This window comes from Dendrobates tinctorius, unplaced genomic scaffold (assembly GCF_039654945.1).
Source record: "Dendrobates tinctorius isolate UK_male_01 unplaced genomic scaffold, ASM3965494v1 ptg000129l, whole genome shotgun sequence".
Taxonomy (NCBI): domain Eukaryota; kingdom Metazoa; phylum Chordata; class Amphibia; order Anura; family Dendrobatidae; genus Dendrobates; species Dendrobates tinctorius.
In genome coordinates this window covers 20,764,689-20,789,075 of record NW_027361797.1, presented here as the reverse complement: position 1 = coordinate 20,789,075, position 24,387 = coordinate 20,764,689, and positions in this window count along the sequence as shown.

The window sequence follows — 24,387 nt, the reverse complement described above, 5'->3', positions numbered from 1 at the left end:
TACTGTTATTCTGGCTGTGTGTCTGACTCCTTGTGTGCTTGTATACTGTATTGCTTGTTTGATTCCTGTGTATGACCCTGTCTGTCCCCTCACTCTGTTCTCTGTCTCACGTTTTGGTATTATTGTCTTCTCCGGTTCTGACCTCCTGGCTTGGCTATCGTTACTCCATTACCGTTTGCCCCTATTGTACCGTCTATTGCCCACTCTGGTTTTCTGATCTATTGCTACGTCCTGACTATCTGCTCTGTCTAACCCTTTGGTACTGTCCTGCTATCTCTTGCTTTGACCCCGGCTTGATCTGGTTCACGTCCCTGTCTATGCTCCTTGGTAACTTGTCCCGTAGTTACCTTTTTAGGAGTTTTCCTCAGCTCCTAGCTCTGTGGAGCTTAGGACACGCCCCCAGCAGTCACGTGCTTCAGGTTCTGTTAGTCTGAAGTAGGCATCTTCACCGCTGCTGCCCCGCTCCACAGGTATTTTTGAGCACAGTTTTTGTACTCAGGACACGCACACTGGCTCAGTGAGCAAGTGCAGTGCAGTGTTCCTGACATTATAGCTGATTATTTCAGTTTTTTTTTTCCTCTGAGGGGAAAAAAAAAGTGTGTTAACCTCATGGATCCCATACAAGCTTTGGCTGATCAAGTCAAGCACCTGACCCAAATGTTCCATAAACTCAATGTGGAACAGCGCACGATTGCCCATACCCAGCAACAGTTGGTGGTTACTGTGCAGGGGGCTGTTGATGCAGGGGCTCCTAGTTCTGGGGGTAGAGATGTGTCATTAGCATCCCCCGAATCTCCAGTCAAATTGCCAGACCCTTTCTCAGGGGATAAAAAGGAGTTCAGGTCTTTCAGAGAAGGATGCAAGCTTTTTTTTCTCTAAGGCCCCGCTCCTCCGGGGACGAGTTCCAGAGGGTGGGGGTCATTATTTCCCTACTTTGTGGGGCTCCGCAAGCATGGGCTTTCTCTCTGTCTTCCTCTGCTCCTGAACGGATGTCAGAGAACTTGTTCTTTGAGGCTCTGGGGCACATCTATAATGAGCCTGATAGAGTGCATCTGGCAGAGGATATGGTGATGAGTGTGACACAGGGGAGGCACTCTGCAGAATGGTTCTGCTCAGAGTTTAGACGTTGGACCGCCAAAGTATCCTGGAATGACGCCGCTCTGAGGGAGTTGTTCCGCAGGGGGCTGTCTGACCGTCTGCAGGACGCTCTGGCATTACATCCTCTTCCTGATACCCTGGAGGAGGCCATGATGCAGGCGGTCCGTATGGACCAGAGACTCCGTGCTAGAGGAATGATGCAACAAGAGTCTCCCTTGTAACCCAAATTGTGTGACACTGCACCTGTATCTGAGCCCATGGAGGTTGGGTCAGTCTCGGTTAAGGAGAAAGAGAGAAGGCACCGTAGAGACAATCTACTATGCTTTTACTGTGGAGCCTCACGACATTGGAAAAGGAATTGCCCCTCCTGCCCTTCTTCAGAGAAACCATCAGAGAAATAACTGAGTCTGGGCAACAATCGATGAGGTTGTCCAGACTCCCAGGTACATTTTTTCTCACGTACAAAGATAGTGCTCCAGGTTGAATTGGAACTTGCTGGCGGTCCTGTTATGACCACCGCCTTTGTTGACTGTGGTTCCTCCATTAATCTGATTGATGCCCAAGTTGTGACTCTTAATCCGATAGGGACAGTCAGGTTATAAGACCCTGTTAAAATTGTGGCTGTGGATTCATACCCTCTTACCCGGGATGGAATTTGCTTTATGTCTGAAGTTTGTTCTATGAAAGTGGGTTCCACTCATGTGGAAAATTTAAGTTGTTTCATTATAAATAATCTGCCTGCAGGACTGGTATTGGGGATGCCCTGGTTGCAACGCCACAATCCTCTCACTGATTGGGTGAAGGGGGAGATCATGCGATGGGGATGTAATTATAATGGTTTGAGTGGTAACCCGGTTCCTTTGGTCAATCCGATAAAATCTGTATCTTTGAAGATGTGTTTTCCGAAAGCGAGGCTGAGGCGCTCCCACCACATAGACCATATGATTGTGTTATCGATTTAGTACCTGGAGCCAAATTACTCAAGGCTCGTTTGTTTAATTTGTCCGGGCTTGAGCGCCAAGCTATGAAAGAGTACATCAAAGAGAGCCTCTGCAAGGGGCATATTCGGCCCTCGGTCTCACCCGTGGCAGCGGGGTTTTTCTTTGTAAAGAAAAAAGATGGTGGGTTGCGACCGTGCCTCGACTTTCGAGAACTGAACAAAATTACTGTTAAGAACACGTACCCTCTCCCGTTGATTCCTGATCTATGCAACCAACTCACACGGGCCAAATGGTTTTCTAAGCTCGATCTACGAGGGGCTTATAACCTTATAAGGATCCGGGAGGGGGACGAATGGATAACAGCGTTCCTGACAACTGAGGGGCTGTTTGAAAACCTGGTTATGCCCTTCGGCCTCACTAACGCTCCTGCTGTTTTTCAGAACTTCATTAATGTTGTTTTTTCTGACTTGATTGGGCGTTATGTAGTCATTTACCTGGATGACATCTTGATATACTCTGAGGACAGTCACACTTACACCATCTACGTACGGTTCTTATGAGACTCCGGGAGAACCATTTGTATGCTAAGCTCATTTTTTATGCAAGAACTATCTTTTCTGGGTGTAATTGTATCTGGGGAGGGATTCCGCATGGATCCAGGGAAGGTTCAGGCCATTACCGATTGGGTGCAGCCTCATGACCTGAAGGGGTTGAAGCGATTTCTGGGCTTCGCTAACTATTATAGGAAGTTCATTAAAGGGTTCTCGCAGGTGGTGAAACCCTTGACGGACCTCACTCTTAAAGGGGCAGATGTAAAAAATTAGTCCGTGGCCGCAAAAGATTCCTTCCTTACATTAAAGTGTTTTACCACAGCCCCTGTGTTGGTACAACCCGATTCGTCAAGACTTTTTATCGTTGAGGTCGACGCTTCGGAGGTGGGGGTGGGGGCAGTATTGTCACAGGGCCTCGCTACCCTGACTAACCTCAAAACCCTGTGCTTTTTTCTCTAAGAAGTTCTCTTCGGCCGAGAGAAACTATAATGTTGGTAACAGGGAATTGTTAGCGGTTAAATTGGCCTTCAAAGAATGGAGGCATTTTTTGGAGGGGGACGCTCATCCCATTACGGTCATCACTGATCATAAAAACCTGGCCTATATCGAGTCTGCTAAGAGATTGACCCTCCAGACAGGCTCGCTGGGCACTTTTTTTTTCTCGATTTCATTTTACCATCACGTTCCGACCAGGGTCTAATAATGTAAAGGCGGATGTCTTATCCCGAAGTTTTGATTCTGTGTCCCCTCCAGAACCTCCTTCCTCCATTCTTCAACCGGGAGTGGTTGTAGCCGAAATCTCCTCTGAGTTACAGAGAGAGATTCTGGAAGCACAAGCACAAGCTCCCAGGAATAAACCCCCAGGTAAATTGTTTGTACCCGAACAATTCCGTCTCACACTCCTTCTAGAATTTCATGATTCTGTGTTAAGTGTACACCCTGGTATTGCAGCTACCCGGGGGGCAGTAGTTAGGGGTTTTTGGTGGCCCTCTATGGGTACTGATATAAAAAGGTTTATAAATACTTGTGGGGTGTGCGCTCGCTCTAAAAGTTTTCGGGTCCGTCCGGCCGGGGAATTGGTGCCTTTGCCAATTCCGGATAAACCATGGACACACCTGTCTATGGACTTTATCATTAATCTTCCATCTTCCAAGGGCAACTCAGTGGTATGGGTAGTGGTTGATAGATTTTCTAAGCAAGCCCACTTTGTGCCATTACCTGCGTTACCATCTGCTGAAACCTTGGCTCGCTTGTTTATACAGCACATTGTTCGGTTGCATGGAGTGCCTGTGAACGTGGTGTCGGACAGGGGTGTGCAATTTGTGGCCAGGTTTTGAAGAGCGTTTTCTATGAAGTTTGGGGTCACGTTGTCATTCTCCTCTGCCTATCACCCGGAATCCAACGGACAGACTGAACGCACCAACCAGTCGTTGGAACAGATTCTGAGATGCCTGGCCTCCTCCAGACAGGAAGACTGGTGTGAGGTATTACCCATGGCAGAGTTTGCATTTAACTGTCGCATTAATCAGTCGACTGGAAAGTCTCCTTTTCAGGTCAATTATGGGTTTGTTCCGCAGTTTGGGGAATTTTCCCGTATGGATTTGGATTGCCCTGGTGCCGAGGGGATGGTACAACAGTTAAAAACCCTCTGGAGGGAGATGCAGGGGAACATCTCCAAAGCCCAGAAGAAGTACAAACATTTTGCGAACAGGAGGAGGGGGTTGGGTCCTGCGTTAACTGTGGGGGAAAAAGTCTGGTTGTCCACCCGTATCATCAAACTTAAGTTACCCTCTATGAAGTTGGGCCCCAAATTTATTGGCCAATACAAGATTGTAGAGGTGATCAACCCGGTGGCATACAGATTACAGTTGCCCACCTCCTTCAAAATATCTAACGTCTTCCACAGGTCCTTATTAAAGAATGTGGGGACAGTTAGAGAAGATCCCTCATCCGTGGCTCCACCAGTATTGGTAGAGGGTCAACTGGAGTACGAGGTAGGGTGCATCATTGATTCACGGTGGGTGTGCCGGAAACTTCAGTACCTTATTCATTGGAAGGGATATTCCGTTGAGGATCGGTCATGGGTTCCGGCCAGTTCGGTGCACGCTGATCGACTGGTGCAGGCTTTTCATGCCAGATACCCTGAGAAACCTGGGGGTCCAGTGGCCCCCCATTAAGAGGGGGGTACTGTCATGGTTAGGACATGGTTAATGTCCCGTTCTCACAGGGTTAACTTTTGCCGGCCTCTCTTTGGATCTGGGAGGGGTATTTATACTCACTCCAGACTAGGATTCCCTGTCAGCTATACTGTTATTCTGGCTGCATGTCTGACCCCCCTGGTGTGCGTGGATACTGCATTGTTTGATTCCTGTGTATGACCCGGTCTGTCCCCTCACTCTGAACTCTGTCTCACGTTTTGGTATTATTGTCTTCTCCAATTCTGACCTCCTGGTTTGGCTATCGTTACTCTGTTACCGTTTGTCCCTATTGTACCATCTATTACCCGTTCTGGTTTTCTGATCTATTGCTACGTCCTGACTATCCGCTCTGTCTAACCCTTTGGTACTGTCCTGCTATCTCATGCTTGACCCCGTCTTGATCTGGTTCACGTCCCTGTCTATGCCCCTTGGTAACTTGTCCCGTAGTTACCTTTTTTAGGAGTTTTCCTCAACTCCTAGCTCTGTGGAGCTTAGGCCATGCCCCCAGCAGTCACGTCCATCAGGTCCTGTTAGTCTGAAGTACGCATCTACACCGCTGCTGCCCCGCTCCACAGGTAACTTTGAGCACAGTTTTTGTACTCAGGACACGCGCACTGGCTCAGTGAGCAAGTGCAGTGCGGTGTTCCTGACAATGTGACTTTAATATGAGTGTCTGAGCAAAGGGTCTGAATACTTATGACTATGTGATATTTCAGTTTTTCTTTTAATAAATTTGCAAAAATTTCTACATTTCTGCTGTCAAGATGGGGTGCAGAGTGTACATTAATGAGAAAAAAATGAACTTTTTTGAATTTACAAAATGGCTGCGATGAAACAAAGAGTCAATGATTAAGAGAGCTTGGTCTTCAGAAACGTGTCGATTCGACCATGTGTAAGGTGTTATTCTGATGTTTTATCCTCTCTATGGAATGTGTTTGTAGTGAATAAAAAACTCTGCTTTTCTCTACACTGTTGAGCTGGACATTCTTCTTCATTTGCTATTGTATTGTACCTGAGGAAGAAGCAGGTGGCAAAATGTGCTTCAGGGCGAGGGGGGATTTTTTAATTATGCTTTAAGACTATTTTCAATAAAGATTTTCTAATTTTACTCAATGGATCTCTTCCTCACTTTGGCTGTGTACCTATGGATAAAGTTTGTTTCCTATTGTATTATGTTGTTGTTCAGTAAATGCATTATTTTACACAAAATATGCCCATATGAAGATGACTTTCCTACTCAGGACCAGTGGCGTAACTTGAAACTTATGGGCCCTAATGCAAAAGCCCCAACGGAGCTCCAAATTATTGGAAGTCTTTAATAGCATTGGCCTTTTCAGATAGGTCAAAAGGACTTTTGGGGCCCCTTAGGCTCCAGGACCCGGGTGCGATTGCAACCCCTGCAGCTATTGTACTTACGCCACTGCTCAGGTCCCCCCTTTATAAATCAGATGAGAACGCAGGTAACATTTATTGGAAATTGCCCTGCAGACGTCTGAGGCTTGAAATCCAAAAGTGAACAACTCTTTTAAGGCGTTTATTTTCCTCTAAATCTCTAAATAAAACAGACCAGAAGAATTTGGGAAGGAGAAGGTCAGCCACAGCGTTATTACACTTTCTTTGCACAATAACCACAACTGGGAAAGACATATCTTTCTCTACCGTAAAAATTGCTCTTGAAGCGGTATTCCAGTCCCTGGACTTTCAGGGGGCGAAAATACACAAACATGACAGGTACTGTCAGGTCTGTCCCATCCTCTGCTCCTGGGCCTGCCATGGCTGCGAACACACGACCCTGTCTTGGATTGGAGATCCAGAGAAATTCTTTGTTGTGGTCAAGCCTGTCATGAGAGGTGTCTCGTCCCCATTCACCCCGATCAATCTCTGCTTACTCCATAAAATTTACGTGGCTTGCCTCCCGCTTTTTGGACTTGCATGGATGTTTTCGATAAAAAGGAGACAGAAATGCTACCACCACACAGGCCGTACGACTGCCCTACAGTCCTCCTTCCTGGCTGTTCTCCACGAGGCCGTATCTACCCTCTGTCCCAGGCAGGGACCTGAGCCATGTCTGAATATATCAAAGAGAAGCTAGCCAGGGGATTTATGCGGAAGTTTTCCTCTCCGGCTAGAGCAGAAATGTTCTTTGTAAAGAAGGACATCTCACTTCATCCCTGTATTGACTATAGGGGTCTCAACCAGATAACAATCAAAAATAAATATCCTCTGCCTCTCATATCAGATTTGTTTGATCATCTCAGCAAGGCTCCAGACTCTTTACTAAACTTGATCTTTGAGGGTCATATAATCTGGTCTGAATGCGCCAAGGGGATGAGTGAAAGACTGCTTTTAACACCCAGGATGGCCACTATGAGTATTGCATAATGCCGTTTTGGGCTCTTTAATGCTCCAGCAGTCTGCCAAGAACTGCTGAACGATATCTTCTGTGAACTTCTCTACTCCTGTGTGGTAGTTTACCTGGATGACATATTAGTGTTCTCTCCAGATCTGTCCAAACACAAGCGGGATGTCCGCCAGGTTCTACAAAGATTGAGGAAGGACAGTTTGTACATCAAGTTTGAGACATGTGTCTTCGAGGAAATCTCTCTTCCATATCTAGGGTCCATCATCTATGAGACTGGACTGAGAAATGATCCCAAGAAGGTGTCCGCCATCCTGATGTGGACCCATCCTGATGGTCTGAAAGCAACCCAGTGGTTTCTCGTTTTCGCTAATTACTACCGCCAGTTCATTCTGCATTTCTCCTCTCAGACTACCCCAATTTGTACCCTTTCCCTCAAGTGAGCTAATCCTAAGGTATGAACTCCAGAGGTTGAAAGTGCCTTTGTCTCCTTAAAACAGGTCTCTGTGCACTGGCCAGGCAAAAATAGGCAATTCTTTTTGGAGGTGGATGCTTCTTCCTCTGAGGATGGAGTCGTCCTTACCAAGAAGTCTCCTTCCGGACACATGGTCACCTGCGGTTTCTTTTCCCAAGTCTTCTCGACTCCAGGACGTAACTACTTGATAGGCAGTTGAGAACTATTAGCGATTAAACTGGCTCTGGAGGAGTAGGGCTTTTATCTTGAAGGAGCATCCAGTAATTATTTACACTGACCGGAAGACTTATCCTTATCTACATGCCGCAGAGTGGATAAATCTGCATTAAGCCAGGTGATGTATTTTGTTCACCCGTTTTAACTTTAGTCTTCATTTCTGGCTGGTGGATAAAAACCTCAAGAATGCAGATGCACTCTCTAGATACTTTCTGTCTTCCGACGAGGAGGAAGTGCCTCAGTACATCATTGAGTCCTCCAAAATGGTATTTGTTGCTCTGGTGGATTTGTCCCAGGTTCCCTCCAGAAAGACATTTGTCGCTGAACCAGACAGAAAGCAGGTCCTTGAGAGAGGTCTAAATTGGCTGGCTATGCTAGATAGAAGAAAACGGCTTTTCTAATTTCACAGCATTATTGGTGAAAATCCCTGTGGAAAGATATTGCAGATTTCAACTTTGCCTGTCCCTCCTGTGCCCAGAATAAGACTCCAAAACAGCTTCTGACTGCTTGGTTACATTCATTGTTCATACCATTAGCTCCCTGGCAGCACATTGTGATGGACTTCATTACCGATCTTAATAATAATCTTTATTTTTATATAGCGCTAACATATTCCGCAGCGCTTTACAATTTGCACACATTTTCATCACTGTCCCCGATGGGGCGCACAATCTAAATTCCCTATCAGTATGTCTTTGGAGTGTGGGAGGAAACCGGAGTGCCCGGAGGAAACCCACGCAAACACGGGGAGAACATACAAACTCCTTGCAGATGTTGTCCTTGGTGGGATCCGAACCCAGGACCCCAGCGCTGCAAGGCTGCAGCGCTAACCACTGAGCCACCGTGCTGCCCAGTCTGTCTTGCTCTACACAAGAAGAAATGTGTAGAGCAAGTGTTAGCAGCGGATTAATCAGCGTAACATCCAGAGTCAGCAACACAGAATGTAGATTTATTCATATCCAGGCTGAACAGCTTACAGCATGAAATGTGATCAGTCTGGTATCTGCTGTGGCTGGCAGCATGGGAGCATTACAACAACAAGAAGGGAAGAGAAGGAGGGGGCATCCTGTCTGTTTTTTTTTTGTCACTGAACTTTGTTAACAATCTCACAATATGCACAATATATAAAACAGTACAGTAGTAGTTGTTGCAATACATACAGATCAATATGCATTATTCCAACACCCCACTCAACAACTACTTATCCTCTTAGTCCCAGTGTGGTTCTCAATTCTTGGAACCTGGCTCGTGGCAATGGCTTTGTCATAATGTCAGCTGCCATCTTATCAGTTTCACAATAGACGAACTGAATTATGCCACGATCTATCAAATCATGTAAATGATGATGTCTGACGTCAATGTGCTTGGTTCTAGCACTGATCTTTTCACTGCATGCAAGTTTAATGCATCCTTGGTTTAGAAGAAAACTTCCATCTTCCTCTCTCTGGATTTGGATTCCTAGATAATATGTCACATTTCCAAGGTCTTTCGTTTCAAAATGCTGGTTCAGAATTTCAGCCATTATTCCAATTTCTGCATCTTCCTGATGAACTACAATCACATCATCCACATATAAGAGAATATACATCCACTTTCCATCTGTATATTTTGTGTATAAGCTTGGATCCGCTTGACCTCTTTTAAAACCTTCTTCCAACAAGACCTTATTCATCTTGGTATTCCATGCTCTTGCTGATGCTTAAGACCATAAAGGGATTTTTGTAGTTTGCAAACAAGATTCTCTTCACCCCCTTTTACATAACCTTCAGGTTGAGTCATGTATAAGTCCTCCTCAATGTCACCATTTAAAAAGGCAGTTTTTATATCCAAATGTTTGACATTCATCTTTTGTACATCAGCTACAGCTCACAAAGCTCTGAACGTGGTCTGTTTAGCGACTGGAGCAAACGTAGCATTGTAATCTTCGCCATATTTTTGAGAATATCCTTTTGCCACCAACCTTGCTTTAAATCTGTGGACCTTACCTTCAGAGTCATATTTGGTTTTGAAGACCCACTTGCACTTGATTGCCTTTTTGCCCTGTGGCAGCTTGGCGAGTTTCCAAGTTTGAAGTTGATGAAGCGATTTGATTTCCTCATTAGCAGCATTGATCCACTTTGTTCTTTCATGGACAGGTAGTTCTTGCATTTTCATCCCATGACTGCGGCTCTGATTCAGGTAGTGTCTTGACTATGTAGGATAGACATTTGGCTGGTACGCCTCTGTTTGATCTTGAAGATCTCCTGATTTCAGATTCACCTGATTTTTCTGATGTTCCTTCAGTGGTTGAAGAATCCAGCCAGACCTCTACATCCTCCTTGTTATTGTCTTGTAATTGTGACTTCAGCTGGACTACTGGCGTGATGTCACAAAACTTGGGGGACACAAAGTTCTCATCAATCACTACATCTCTACTTATTGTGACCTTGTTTGTTTCTTGGTGTAGAATCCTATAACCTTTCTGGGTTTCACTGTAGCCTACCAGGATCCCTTCCTTAGCGTGAGATTCCCACTTAGTTCGCCTTTCTTTGGGAACATGTACAAGCGCTTTACTTCTGAATATTCTTATATGATGTAGTTTTGGCTTTCTGCTGTTCCATTGCTCAAATGGAGTTTTCTCTGTAGCTTTTCCTGGTAGTCTGTTCTGAAGATAGCAAGCTGTCATGATTGCTTCACCCCAATATGCTGTGGGCAGATTTGCATCAAACAACATACTTCTTCCACTTTCACATTTTGCTCAGGATTGTACGGTACAGTGGTCTGAAAAAGGATTCCATTTTTCTTTAAAATGCTCTGTGTCTCATTACTTGTGTATTCAGTCCCATTATCTGCACGTAGAATCTTTGGCATTCTCCCAAATTTATTATATATCTCAGCTAGATATGCTTCAAGTTTCTCTGGAACTTCTTTCTTGCTGTGAAGCAGATGGACAACTGTATATCTTGAATGATCATCAATAATAAATGTGAGAAAATATCTCTTCTTCCCAGGAGTCTGTGTGCTCATTGGACCACAGACATCTGTATGTATTAAATCTAGTGTCTGTTCTGTTCTTGTAGTACTTCTCTTAGGAAAAGCTTTTCTAGACATTTTCCCTTTGATGCAGCTAGTACATTTCATTATCTGGTTACATAGATCAATTGTAATGTCCTCAGCTAGTTGCTTTTGAACTAACTTCCTTATTGCTTCTGGGTCTCTGTGTGCTAGTCGCCTATGCCATACATGAATGCAGTTATTGTGCCTTTCTTCCTGAGCAGTGTACACACACTCTTTGCATTTAAGCTGGTAAAGTTCATTTGTGATTTTTCCTTCTGCTAGTGTGTGGCCCTCTATTGAGATGATGCAGCTATCATGCTTAAATGTAACTTCATTTCCTTGTTTTGTGAGTTTCTTCACAGATAGTAAATTACTCTCAAGACTAGGCACATAGAGCACATCTTTTACTGGGATCTTCTTGCTTTGTGTTGGTGAGATTTGACAATCAATATAACCATCTCCTATACCTTGTGAAGTCATGTACTGACCATTAGCCATAATCACTTTCTCTGACTTACTTTGGTTAAGCTTAGAAAAGAAGTCCCTGTTATTAGTCATGTGACTAGTTGCTCCAGAGTGTATACACCATGCATGCTTTGATGTATTTACACTGACAGTAAATGCAGTTTCAGTATTCACAGAATCATTTTCTGCAGACACAGCACTTTTAACCCTTTGAAGACTGCTTTGCTTTTTCAGCTGATTCATTCTAGCTTTCCAGACTCTGCAGTCGGCTTTCAAATGTCCTGATTTCTTGCAAACAAAACATTCACGTGTTTCTTTTAGGTGCTTTCTGTTATCATTTAGATTTTGTGTCTGTAAAGCAGATTCTGCATCGCATGTCCTGCTGTTTACACCTTCCGCTTTCCGCTTATATTCATCTATGAGCTTCCCTCTGACATACTCCAATGTAAGCTCATCATCTGGGCACGCATCTAGTGCGGTTACAAGTGTGTCATAGTTTTCTGGAAGACCACTAAGTAGTACCTGAAACTGAATGGGAGGAGACACAGATTAGATATTAGAAAAAACTTTTTGACAGTTAGAGTGATCAATGAGTGGAACAGGCTGCCACGAGAGGTGGTGAGTTCTCCTTCAATAGAAGTCTTCAAACAGAGGCTGGACAGACATCTGTCTGGGATGATTTAGCAAATCCTGCTTTGAACAGGGGGTTGGACCAGATGGCCCCTTCCAACTCTACCTGGTAGAGAGTGCATTATAGAGATGGCCATTCATTTGATAGCATTCATTGTTAGGCGTCGGATTTCTGTCGCTGCACAGCGAGAATCCTGAGCCTTGCTTCCAGTGGTCTCCCATTCCTCTCCAGCCGCAGAGGAGGTTGCTCAGCAAACTCATCGGTCCCGGCGTTCTGCCCAGACCAGCTCCGTCAGTTTGCTTGCTGCTGCCACCCCTGGCACAGCTACGGCAATGCATGCTGCTCAGTAGGGTGACCGGATTTCATATGGGGGGGAAAAAATGTCAGAATCTTGTTCGTCTGGACCCCACAAAACGATTCCCCTTTCCAGATATTGAGATAGCCAAAATTTGAGCTCGATCAAACGACGTTAACCCGTGCCGCTCGTCGCGCAAAGTTTGAAAAAATCCAAATTGAGGTATTTTAAGATTTAGGTATTTTGCATAGTCTGTTAGACTATAAAGAATGTGACAACAACATTGCAGAAATAGCCCTGACCAAATTTTCGAACCATTTGTGGTATTTGAATGCAGAGTTGGCGGGATTATCGTTTTTTGATCCCACCATTACAGACAATGAAAAGTTTTTAATGGCTAATAAATTTCTCAGTAGCACAGATGAACCATCAGAGCACGCTAACCTACATGAGTTGATAATTTTACATAGTTATCTAATCTATTCTAGAACTTTTGTTAAAGTAGTTTTTGAAACGTCAGAATATAATGCTCGGCATTTGCTTACAACTTGCAGGACATATTGCTTTTGTTCTTCATCTTTTGTCAGAAGGTCGTTAAAGTCGGTTACTTCCTACCTCTTTTAATTTTTCTTTCCTAACTTTTGGATTTACAACCCTAGCGTGCTCTGATGGTTCATCTGTGCTACTGAGCAATTTATTAGCCATTAACAACTTTTCATTGTCTGTAATGGTGGGATCAAAAAACGATAATCCCACCAACTCTGCATTCAAATACCACAAATGGTTCGAAAATTTGGTCAGGGCTATTTCTGCAATGTTGTTGTCACATTCTTTATAGTCTAACAGACTATGCAAAATACCTAAATCTTAAAATACCTCAATTTGGATTTTTTCAAACTTTGAGCGACGAGCGGCACGGGTTAACGTCATTTGATCGAGCTCAAATTTTGGCTATCTCAATATCTGGAAAGGGGAATCCTTTTGTGGGGTCCAGACGGACAAAATTCCGACATCGATTTTTTGCGGTCACCCTACTGCTCAGCAGCAAGATTCTCCAGGAACTAAAGGCCCCATCACACTAAGCGACTTACCAGTGATCCCGACACCGATATCAAGGTGTCAGGATCGCTAGTAAGTCGCTATGTGATCGCTGGTGAGCTGTCACACAGACAGCTTCACCAGCGATCAGCACAGCGATGCCGAGTGCCCGGCATCGCTGGCCATCCCTGTAAAAAATAGAATCAAAATAAAAAATATAGTTATTCTCACCTTCCGACGTCCCGTTCAGCCATTCTGCCTCTCTCCACGGTCCGGTCCCAGTGATCCTTGGCGAGAATGACCGCGAGATGTCACGGTCTCGAGGGATAACAAAGTCTTGCGGTCATTCGTGCAAAGGATCACTGGGACCGGAGCATGGAGAGAGGCAGGATGGCTGAACAGGACGTCGGAAGGTGAGAATAACTATATTTATTTTTTTAATTATTTTTTACACCTGATCGCTGGTCTCCCGCCTGTCACACGCAGCGATGTGTGCTGGCCAGCGGGAGACCAGCGACCAAAGAAATGTCCAGAGGTTTCTTCCAGCGATCAGCGATACCGGCAGGGGGGCGGTCACTGTGACTCAAAAGTTGTGACTCAGCAGCGATCTCGCTACCGAGATCGCTTAGTGTGACGGGGCCTTACGTCCTCATGTCAGGCCACTGAGCATGCCCGTGGAGTGATCTCCCATTGGAGATCGAAGGTCACATGCTCAGGTCCTGCTCGTGTCGGGATTGGCCCATCCGAGAAGCCAGGAAGGTCCCGGACGCTCACGGCTATAAAAAAAGAGAAGAGAAGCCAGCGTTGCCAAGGTCAGAACGCATAACATAAAGTGCATATGCACATAACATCTAACTGTATTCAAAATGAGATATTTAGCAAAAAAATTGATCAATTCAACTGTGCCACCCTGCCGCGCCAAGGCAATCTCATGTGGGGGGTCCTACTCTACGTTTTTAATAAACACTGTGCCATTACGGCCTCCTAGATACATTAAAAGCAAGACCACTTTAAGTGCAATCCGTACCTGAGCATTTCTGGATCGCTCCCATGATGCAAGAAAAGGCAAGTGCGGATGAAGGCCAACCAGGTCTGAATGCAGACGTGTCAGGTTTAGCCTCCACACATTGCCTGACCAGCAAGCATAGATGAAGGGCAATGCAGGTTCAGATACAGGTGCACAATTAAATAAAGCTTGGGGCAGGGTGGGGCTGCTGTGTGTGTGCACAGCAGCCTAGATCCATCACAGTGAACACAGAAAAAATGGCGAACACAACCCAGCGCGCACGGCAACAGTGGTGGTTAGCCACATACCAATATACAAAAAAAGAGAAGAGAAGCCAGCGTTGCCAAGGTCAGAACGCATAACATAAAGTGCATATGCACATAACATCTAACTGTATTCAAAATGAGATATCCGATTCCTGGTTGGCCTTCATCCGCACTTGCCTTTTCTGGCATCATGGGAGCGATCCAGAAATGCTCAGGAACGGATTGCACTTAAAGTGGTCTTGCTTTTAATGTATCTAGGAGGCCGTAATGGCACAGTGTTTATTAAAAACGTAGAGTAGGACCCCCCACATGAGATTGCCTTGGCGCGGCGGGGTGGCTCAATTGAATTGAACAATTTTTTTGCTAAATATCTCATTTTGAATACAGTTAGATGTTATGTGCATATGCACTTTATGTTATGCGTTCTGACCTTGGCAACGCTGGCTTCTCTTCCCTTTTTTTTTTTTGTACACGGCTATAAAAAGTTCGCATGGCCACTCAGCCATGCGCTAGGATAGCCTGTATTTTCAGTCTATAAGGAGTGATTGGTGTATACACGTATGAATGTCTCTGGTGACTGACTCATAATGAAACCCCTACCCTTGGTACGCATGTGTTGTGCAGCCTAGCCTGCTAGCACCCAGGCTTAGGCGTAGGTAGGTCAGAGTTTGAGTCAGGCATTAGCCATCATCAGTGACTCGGCAGGCCTCAGTGCCCCGTGCTCCGCACTCCATAGTCAGCGTCTATAGCGGCGCTCGTGGTAGCGACTCCGCGCGCTAAGTGGGCCTAGAAGGACTCTAACCCCTTGTCCTTGGGGTAGAGTTCTGTGGCCGCTTGCTGTGCGCTCTTTGGCCAGACTCTGTGAGTTAAACATGCTCCGGCATCCATGTTCAGCGGCTGTGCGGCTCTGTGAATTAACAGAGTCCGCTCCTGTTCACATTGGGTGACGCAACCCACGTGTGGCTGTTTTTACGCCGCTCTATTCTTCCGCCATTACCTAGCAGCAGTGTACCACCTCTGCACGGTGGACCCCGGGCTGCAAACGCACCTACTATTATTTTATAATTTGGTGCGTTCCGCCAGTCCTAACATTATCCTAGCGCCAGGGTCTGGCTAGTAATGGCGGACGAACAGCGACTGCTGCAGTACATCCGGCAGCTGCAGGGCAGGTTGGCGGCTCTCGAGCGTCCAGCCTCAGCTGCGGATGTTACTGCGGTCGCTGTTCAGGCAGCCACAGAGGCTGTCTCCCGTGTGACCACTGCCATCCCTGCCCCGACTTTGTCCCGCCTCCCACTGCCCGAGAAGTTCTCGGGTGATAGTGCCTCTTGTAGGGGTTTCGTGAGCCAGTGCTTGATACAGCTGGAGCTGCTGGCAGCACGATTCCCCTCCGAGTGGGCCAAAGTGGGATTTATTATTTTCCTTTTGTCGGGCAGGGCTTTGGAGTGGGCCACACCACTGTGGGAGCGTGGTGATCATGTGCTGCAGAGTGCCTCTCGGTTCTTGGACACTCTGAAGCACGTCTTCCTGGGACCGCGAGTCACCCATGACACCGCGCTCCGGCTGCTGGCATTGTCACAGGGTTCGTCCATGGTCAGCCACTTTGCCATCCAGTTCCGGACGCTGGCCTTGGAGTCAGAGTGGCCAGATAAGGTCCTCACCCCGGCATTCTGGAGAGGTTTGGCTGGCCATGTGAAGGACGCTCTGGCCACCAGGGAGATTCCTGCTACACTGGAGGAACTTATCACCGTCTCCACCCGTATAGACCTTCGCTTTGTCGAGTGAAGGTTGGAGCGGACTCAGTGTAGGCAGAGGTTTAGGTTGGCACCCAGTTTTGCTAAACCTCTGGAATCTCCCGATCTGGCGTCCGAGCGTCAGAGGCTTCCCGCGAGGGATCCTGGCCCTGGCCCGCTCGAGCCCCTGTGATCTGTCACGGTTGCTGGCAGTCCGGTCACTTTGCCAACCAGTGCCCACAGCGGCAGGGAAGACGCTTGTCTCTAGTGGCCGTAGGAGGCGGCTCACTAGAATCCGCGGTGGTTTCCTCCAAGATGTCCTTTAAGGGGACACTTGGGTTTGGGTCTTCCACTCTGGCGGTGGAGGTTTCCGTGGATTCCGGAGCAGAGGGCAATTTTATGTCATCTGCCTTCGCTCAAAGGCACGCGATACCACTGCTTATGATGTCCAAGCCAGTCACTGTCAGAGTAGTGAATGGTGCGACTCTGCCCTCACAGATTACCCACCAAACCGCTCCACTGTTACTTTCGGTGTCTCCATCTCATCAGGAGACGATATCCCTCCTCGTCATGCCCGAGGGTATCGACCAGGTCCTTCTAGGGTTTGCGGTATCACCCTCCCCATATAGAGTGGTCCTCGGGGAGAATTCTTGGTTGGAGTAAGTCATGTGAGGGTAGATGTCTGAGGGAATGCATCCAGGTTGCCTCCACCGAGGTCCCCGCAGATCTTTCCTCGCTTCCCAAACACTATCGACAGTATGCGGACGTGTTCTCCAAAAAGGTGGCGGAGACACTTCCACCACATCGCCCCTATGACTGTCCTATTGACCTCTTGCCTGGTGCTGAGCCTCCCCGGGGTCAAGTCTGTCCCCTATCTCTCCCGGAGACAGAGGCCATGTCTCAATACATCAGGGAGAATCTGGCAAGAGGATTCATTAGGAAGTCAGTGTCACCAGCGGGGGCGGGATTCTTCTTCATCCAGAAGAGTGGGGAACTATGTCCTTGCATCGATTACAGGGGTCTTAACGCCATCACCGGTAAGAATAAGTATCCTCTACCCCTGATATCGGAGCTGTTTGATAAGCTACGGGGAGCGAGAGTGTTTACTAAACTTGATCTGCGGGGGGCTTACAACCTGATTCGCATCTGTGATGGGGACGAATGGAAGACGGCATTTAACACCAGAGACGGGCACTATGAATATCTGGTGATGCTCTTCGGGCTCTGTAATGCCCCAGCCATCTTCCAAGACTTTGTGAACGATATCTTCCGGGATATGCTTACCACCTCAGTAGTAGTCTATCTGGATAATATTCTCATCTACTCTCCAGATATTGACTCCCACCAGAGAGATGTTTGCAAAGTTTTCGACCTCCTGCAGGCAAACTCCCTCTATGCCAAGTTGGAGAAGTGTGTGTTTGAGCAGGAGTCCTTGCCTTTCTTGGGCTATATCATCTCAGCCCACGGTTTGGCCATGGATCCTGCCAAGCTACAGGTGGTGATGGATTGGCAGGAACCCCATTCTCTCAAAGCCGTGCAGCGCTTTATGGTGTTCATAAATTACTATCGCCAATTAATTCCCCACTTCTCAACTTTGGTAGTGCCCTTGGTAGCCCTCACCAAGAAGGGTGCAAACTCCAAGTTGTGGTCAGAACCTGTCTCCAAGGCCTTCTCTATTAAATCCCATTTTGCTAGCGCTCCCATTCTACATCGCCCCGATGTGGATAAACCCTTCATTCTGGAGGTGGACGTCTCTTTTGTCGGTGCTGGAGCGGTCCTGTTCCAGAAGGACTCGCAAGGTCTGAAGCACCCATGCTTCTTCCTCTCCAAGACTTTCACACCGGCGGAGAGGAATTATTCCATCGGGGACAGGGAGTTGCTAGCAATGAAGTTGGCCTTTTCAGAGTGGAGACACCTCCTGGAGGGGGCTTGCCACCCTTTCCAGGTGTTCACCGACCACAAGAATTTGGTCTATTTACAAACAGCCCAGCGGCTGAATTCTCGCCAGGCCAGATGGTCCTTGTTCTTCTCCCGATTCCACTTCACCCTGCATTTTCTCTCAGGGGAGAAGAACGTCCGGGCTGATACTCTCTCCCGCTCCGTGGTGTCATCGGAGGAGGAGGAGCCTCGGCTGATAGTCCCGTCTGAGAGCCTGAGGACCGTGGCTCTGGTCGCCCTCGAGTCTGTACCTCCGGGCAAGACTTTTGTCCCTGCCCATCTGCGACCGGAGGTCCTCTCTTGGGCTCATTCGTCCAGGCTGGGTGGAAGTTTTGGGACCAAACGGACCTCGGAGCTTCTGGCGAGGACGTACTGGTGGCCGCATATGGCCCGTGACACCAGGGACTATATACGGGCGTGCGTCTCTTGCGCCCAGAATCGGCCCTCTCGGCAGCGGCCTGCTTGGATACTCTATCCTCTGCCGGTTGCTGACAGGCCCTGGGAGATGGTCGGTATGGACTTTGTGGTGGGTCTGCCCAAGTCCAGTGGCAGCACCGTCATTTGGGTGGTCACCGATCATTTCTCCAACATGGTGCATCTGGTATCACTCTCTCAGCTACCTTCGGCACGGGGCCTGGCAGCGTTGTTTATTAAACGTTTTTTCCGCCGGCACGGCATGCCGGATAAGATTGTCAGCGACCGGGGTCCTCAGTTTGCATCTCGGTTCTGGAGAGAGCTCTGTTCTCTGCTCAGCATAGAGCTAAATCTCTCCTCGGCCTATCATCCCGAGACGAACGGGTTGGTTGAGCGAGCCAACCAGACCCTGGTGACATATCTGTGACATTTTGTCTCGGCCAGGCAGGATGATTGGGCACTCTTGCTGCCGTGGGCGGAGTTCGCCTTGAACAACGCTGTGGCCGACTCCACCGGTCAGACCCCATTCCTCTTAAATTACGGCCAGCATCTGTGCTTCCCCGTGCCCATGCCCGTGTCGTCCACCGACTCTAGGGTGGCAGACTAGGCGGTGGAGGCATGTGACATTTGGGATCGCACGCAGGATGCTATCTGGGCTTCCAAGGAGAGAATGAGGTCCTCCGCTGACACTCGCCGGCGCCCGGCTCTGACCTTCGCTCCTGGCGACTTAGTGTGGCTCTCTGCTCGGAACATCAGGCTGCAGGTGGAATCCGCTAAGTTTGCACCTCGCTATATTGGCCCTTTCAAAGTCCTCGAGCAGATCATCCCTGTGGTCTACCGCCTGGCTCTTCCACCACACTTGGCTATCTCGGACACGTTTCATGTGTCTCTCCTTAAGCTGGTGCACATGTCCCGGTTTTCTGAGCCATCTGCCGGGACATCAGACCTGTCGTCAGACGAGTTTGAGGTCAATTCCATTTTGGGATGCAAGATGATGCGGGGCAAAAAGTTTTACTTGGTGGATTGGAAGGGTCATGGTCCAGAGGCTCGGACCTGGTGGAGAGCATCCACGTTCCTCTTCTCATTGTGAAATTTGAGCGGAGCGAGGCTCAGAGGGGGGCCATGTTAGGCGTCGGATTTCTGTCGCTGCACAGCGAGAATCCTGAGCCTTGCTTCCGGTGGTCTCCCATTCCTCTCCAGCCGCAGAGGAGGTTGCTCAGCAAACTCGTTGGTCCCGGCGTTCTGCCCAGACCAGCTCCGTCGGTTTGCTTGCTGCTGCCACCCCTGGTAAAGCTATGGCAATGCATGCTGCTCAGCAGCAAGATTCTCCAGGGAATAAGTCCTCATGTCAGGCCACTGAGCATGCCTGTGGAGTGATCTCCCATTGGAGATCGAAGGTCACATGCTCAGGTCCTGCTCGTGTCCGGATTGGCCCATCCAAGAAGCCAGGAAGGTCCCGGACGCTCGCGGCTATAAAAGGTTCGCATGGCCGCTCAGCCATGCACTAGGATAGCCTGTATTTTCAGTCTATAAGGAGTGAGTGGTGTATGCACGTATGAATGTCTCTGGTGACTGACTCATAATGAAACCCCTACCCTTGGTATGCATGTGTTGTGCAGCCTAGCCTGCTAGCGCCCAGGCTTAGGCGTAGGTAGGTCAGAGTTTGAGTCAGGCATTAGCCATCATCAGTGACTCGGCAGGCCTCAGTGCCCCGTGCTCCGCACTCCATAGTCAGCATCTATAGTGGCGCTCGTGGTAGCGATGCTGCGCGCTTAGTGGGCCTAGAAGGACTCTAACCCCGTGTCCTTGGGGTAGAGTTCTGTGGCCGCTTGCTGTGCGCTCTTTGGCCGGGCTCTGTGAGTTAAACAGGCTCCGGCATCCATGTTCAGCGGCTGTGCGGCTCTGTGAATTAACAGAGTCCGCTCCTGTTCACATTGGGTGACTTTACCCACGTGTGACTGTTTTTATGCCGCTCTATTCTACCGCTATTACCTAGCAGCAGTGTACCACCTCTGCACGGTGGACCCCGGGCTGCGAACGCACCTACTATTATTTTATAATTTGGTGCGTTCCGCCAGTCCTAACATTCATATCACATGAGAGTAAATGTCTTGCTACCTGTGGCTTTCCTCCACAATAACAGCTAATCACCTTTGGCTAGAAAACCAGACATGTCTAACAAGAAATTACAACATCCAATAATTGAGAAGTATGTTGTCATGATTCCACCATGCAGTGAATGATAGCTCAGCCGATCCATAGGATAGGGGTGGGCTGAGCTGTCAGTAATGTGAGTGATAGCCCAGCTGTCCAATCTGGCTGGAACTGCAGGATCTCCCAGGTGTTACCCGTTCTGAGTGATTACCTCGCTATTTAGCTGGCTATTATCAGACCTTGCCAGGTGTAACTTTTAGCTCAGTGGTGTCTTTGCTTTGTGTTCTGTATTATATATTCTGATATTCCTTTCTTTGTTGCCAGACCTTGGATTTGTCTTTTTGACTACCTATTTGTATTACTCCTATTTTCCTTGACACACTCTGACATTGGTTTCCTGACCCTGAACTATGTCTTTGAATATCTGTTTGTATTATCCCTTTGTCTATGACGTACCCTCCTGACATTTGATCTCGGACTTCTTCACTTCCCTGCCTCATGGCTTGCCCATGAGAAGTGACTCAGCGTCACATATTTATTTCAAGTTTCATCTTCTCCCACTTTTCTCTAATACTTCCCTCAGATATGAGATGTGACATCAAAACAAAAATTAAATAATAGAACACACCAACGCGACATTTTGCTACCACAATCAATCAGTAGGACATTGAATTAAATCCTACTCAGATGACAACAGCAAGAAAAAATGTCATGTATTCTTATGCCAGAACTTAGTACAGTTCATTGGCTTGTCAGTGAACACAGGAAGCAATAGTTTAGCACTTGCATATGCCTCCATTCACTAATTTTTTTAAATCACTTGTTTTATTAAAGCTAAAAATTGAAAATTCCATGCTGAAAAGGTTCCATCTCTAACAATTGACTCACCCAGTATATTAATAGTTTGCTTTGACATGTTAATTTTTAGAATGCCAGAACATTCTTCATTACATTTTTCAATTTTCAAGTGAAATATTTCAAGTTCTCATGTGACATCAATTTTCATAGATATTTCCTGTTTCTAAACATTTCTGGTGACCATAATGTATTGTAAGTTTGTTGAATTATGACATGTCACAAGGTATAGTGCCTTCTTTATTTTAGAAATGTTACGCTTTATTATTTTGCTGCTATGTTACTATTCATACAAAAAACATGCATTTTAGTAGTGATAGCTAATTGGGAACTGTCTCTATACATCTCACCAACAAGGACGTTCTGTATGCTATTGATAAGTTGAGTAACCAGTCATATGATTTTTACAGTATAAGTTCTTATTCACATAATGGTTTTAAAAAAATGTAATACTCTGCATTGGCACACAAAATGCACAGTAGTCCTATGATGTACTATATTTTTTCTATATAAGTAAAAAATAATAAAGAAAGAAGGTGGCACTCATCACTGATGTGTCAAAAGAGAATTACTTTTTTTGTCCACCACAACATTGCAATAAAATGCTATAAAGGGCAATCTAAATATCATATCTACCTGAGAATGGTTTCAATAAAAATTTTAACTTCAGGGCCTAAAACATAAACCCTCACACAACCTCAAAACCCGAAAATTGAAAATGGTATGGGTCTCGGAAAAAGGCGACACAAGCTAAATTATTATTTTTTCTTTACAAGTTTTTGATTTTTTTTTCACCATTTAAATAAAAAAAAATTATACGTGTTTGGTATCTGAGTAATTGTGCTGACCTGGAGAATCATATTACCAGATCAGTTTTATTGTTTAGGAAGCACGGTAAATAAAAACCCAAAACACAATTTTGGAATTGCACTTTTTTTTGCAGTTTTAACGCACTTGGAATTTTTTCAGCTTTACAATGCATCACATGATAAAATTATTGGTGTCATTCAAAAGTACAACTTGTAACCTCAACTGAGGATATACTTCATTGTTTCTCTGACTATTATAATGCATTGTATACTTTTGGGGGTGGTCTTGGTATCCTGGAATGTCTGGATTATTTATCAGACATAAAATTTCCCACGTTAGACTCCACTCATCGAGCCCTTTTGGACACTGACTTCACTATAGAAGAAATATAAAGTGCTATGATGGACATGGCCTCTGGGAAGGCTCCTGGACCAGATGGGTTCCCTATTAAACTATACAGAAAGTATAAAGATGTATTGGCGCCACTTCTCTTAGAGGTGTTTCAGGTGATTTTGAGAGGGGGGGTGTATGCCGGGTTCCTATTATGAAGCAAACATTATTGTACTTATAAAAGAAGGGAAGGATCCCCTTGAATGTGGGTCATACCACCCCATATCTCTGGTAAATGTACAGTACATACCAAAAGTTTGGACACACCTCATTCAAAGAGTTTACTTTATTTTCATGATTATGAAAATTGTAGATTCACTCTGAATGCATCAAAACTATGAATTAACACATGTTGAATTATATAATTAACAAAAAAGTGTGTGTAATGGTAATGTAAAATATGTATGACTTCTCTGGAACATTCCAGAATCTTCCATTCTCTAAACTACAGATGAGACCCTGCCTGTTACACAGCTGCGACCCCCCCTTCTTCACCCATAGCTCACAACCATTTTCCCACTGTGCAGCTCTGTGTAATCTGAGATCCCAGTGAGGATGCTCCCTCCTCCCCCTCTGCTCCTCACTGCTAAGAAGGGTAATAAGCCAGGAAAGGATTTCTTTTGTTCTCCTCAAACATGTACTTGGCTAAGTATGGGAAATATTAAAGAGACCTTATCTCGGATGGCATCAGCGACAGAAATATGAAAATTACATGTCTGCGAAGGGCACCGACCCAGCTTCCTAGCCCATGTTTTTCACGGTCCAAGCACCAACAGAACCCAAGAAATGGATTTCTCCTGAACTGTGTAAAATAATTAGCCAGTGTTTGGTCTTGAATTATTGCCTTCGACAGGCTGGAAAAGATGAGACTATGAGCGTGTTTTTACGAGGTACCCTCCACGAGTGTCATGATCCAGGTTGGATATGACCGATTTTGAATAAGTAACCTTTTTTTCCTTTGAGCTGGTTGCTTAGAGTTGGTTTCGCCCGGTGGCCATTAGGGTTATTACACAGTGGTGTCTTTTGTTCTAGTTTGCCCCCGGTGGTGGTGAGCGTTATTGCACGGGAATCTCTAACAGGTGTGAGACTCTGGCTCCTAACTATAAAGGTGTGTCAGGTTGTGGTGAGTTCATTTTCCCCTTCACCGTCGATGTCTGAGGAACTCCCTCTTCTGGTGAAGGAAGGTAGTGAGGCTGATTACCAAACACCTGATCTGGGTAACAGGAAATTCTGACTGGATATAAGGCAGCCAACGCCCTTCTGAGTCGTTGGTGATTTCTCTGCTGGATTCTTGGAGACCAGTCTGATTCCTGCCTCCCAAAGATAAGTTTTTGCTCTGCTTTTGAACTTATTAGTTTTGTTTTGTTTACCTTGTTTTTTGGAGTTCAGCCATCCCCAGTCGGGGGTGTGCTGAGTTCCATTTTTGTCTCTGATCAGTTTGTCTCTTTGCTCTGTCTTCAGAATTTACCTGAGTGCTGATATAGTCTTTTTGAAGTCCTAGCGACTTCAGGGCCTGTTTTT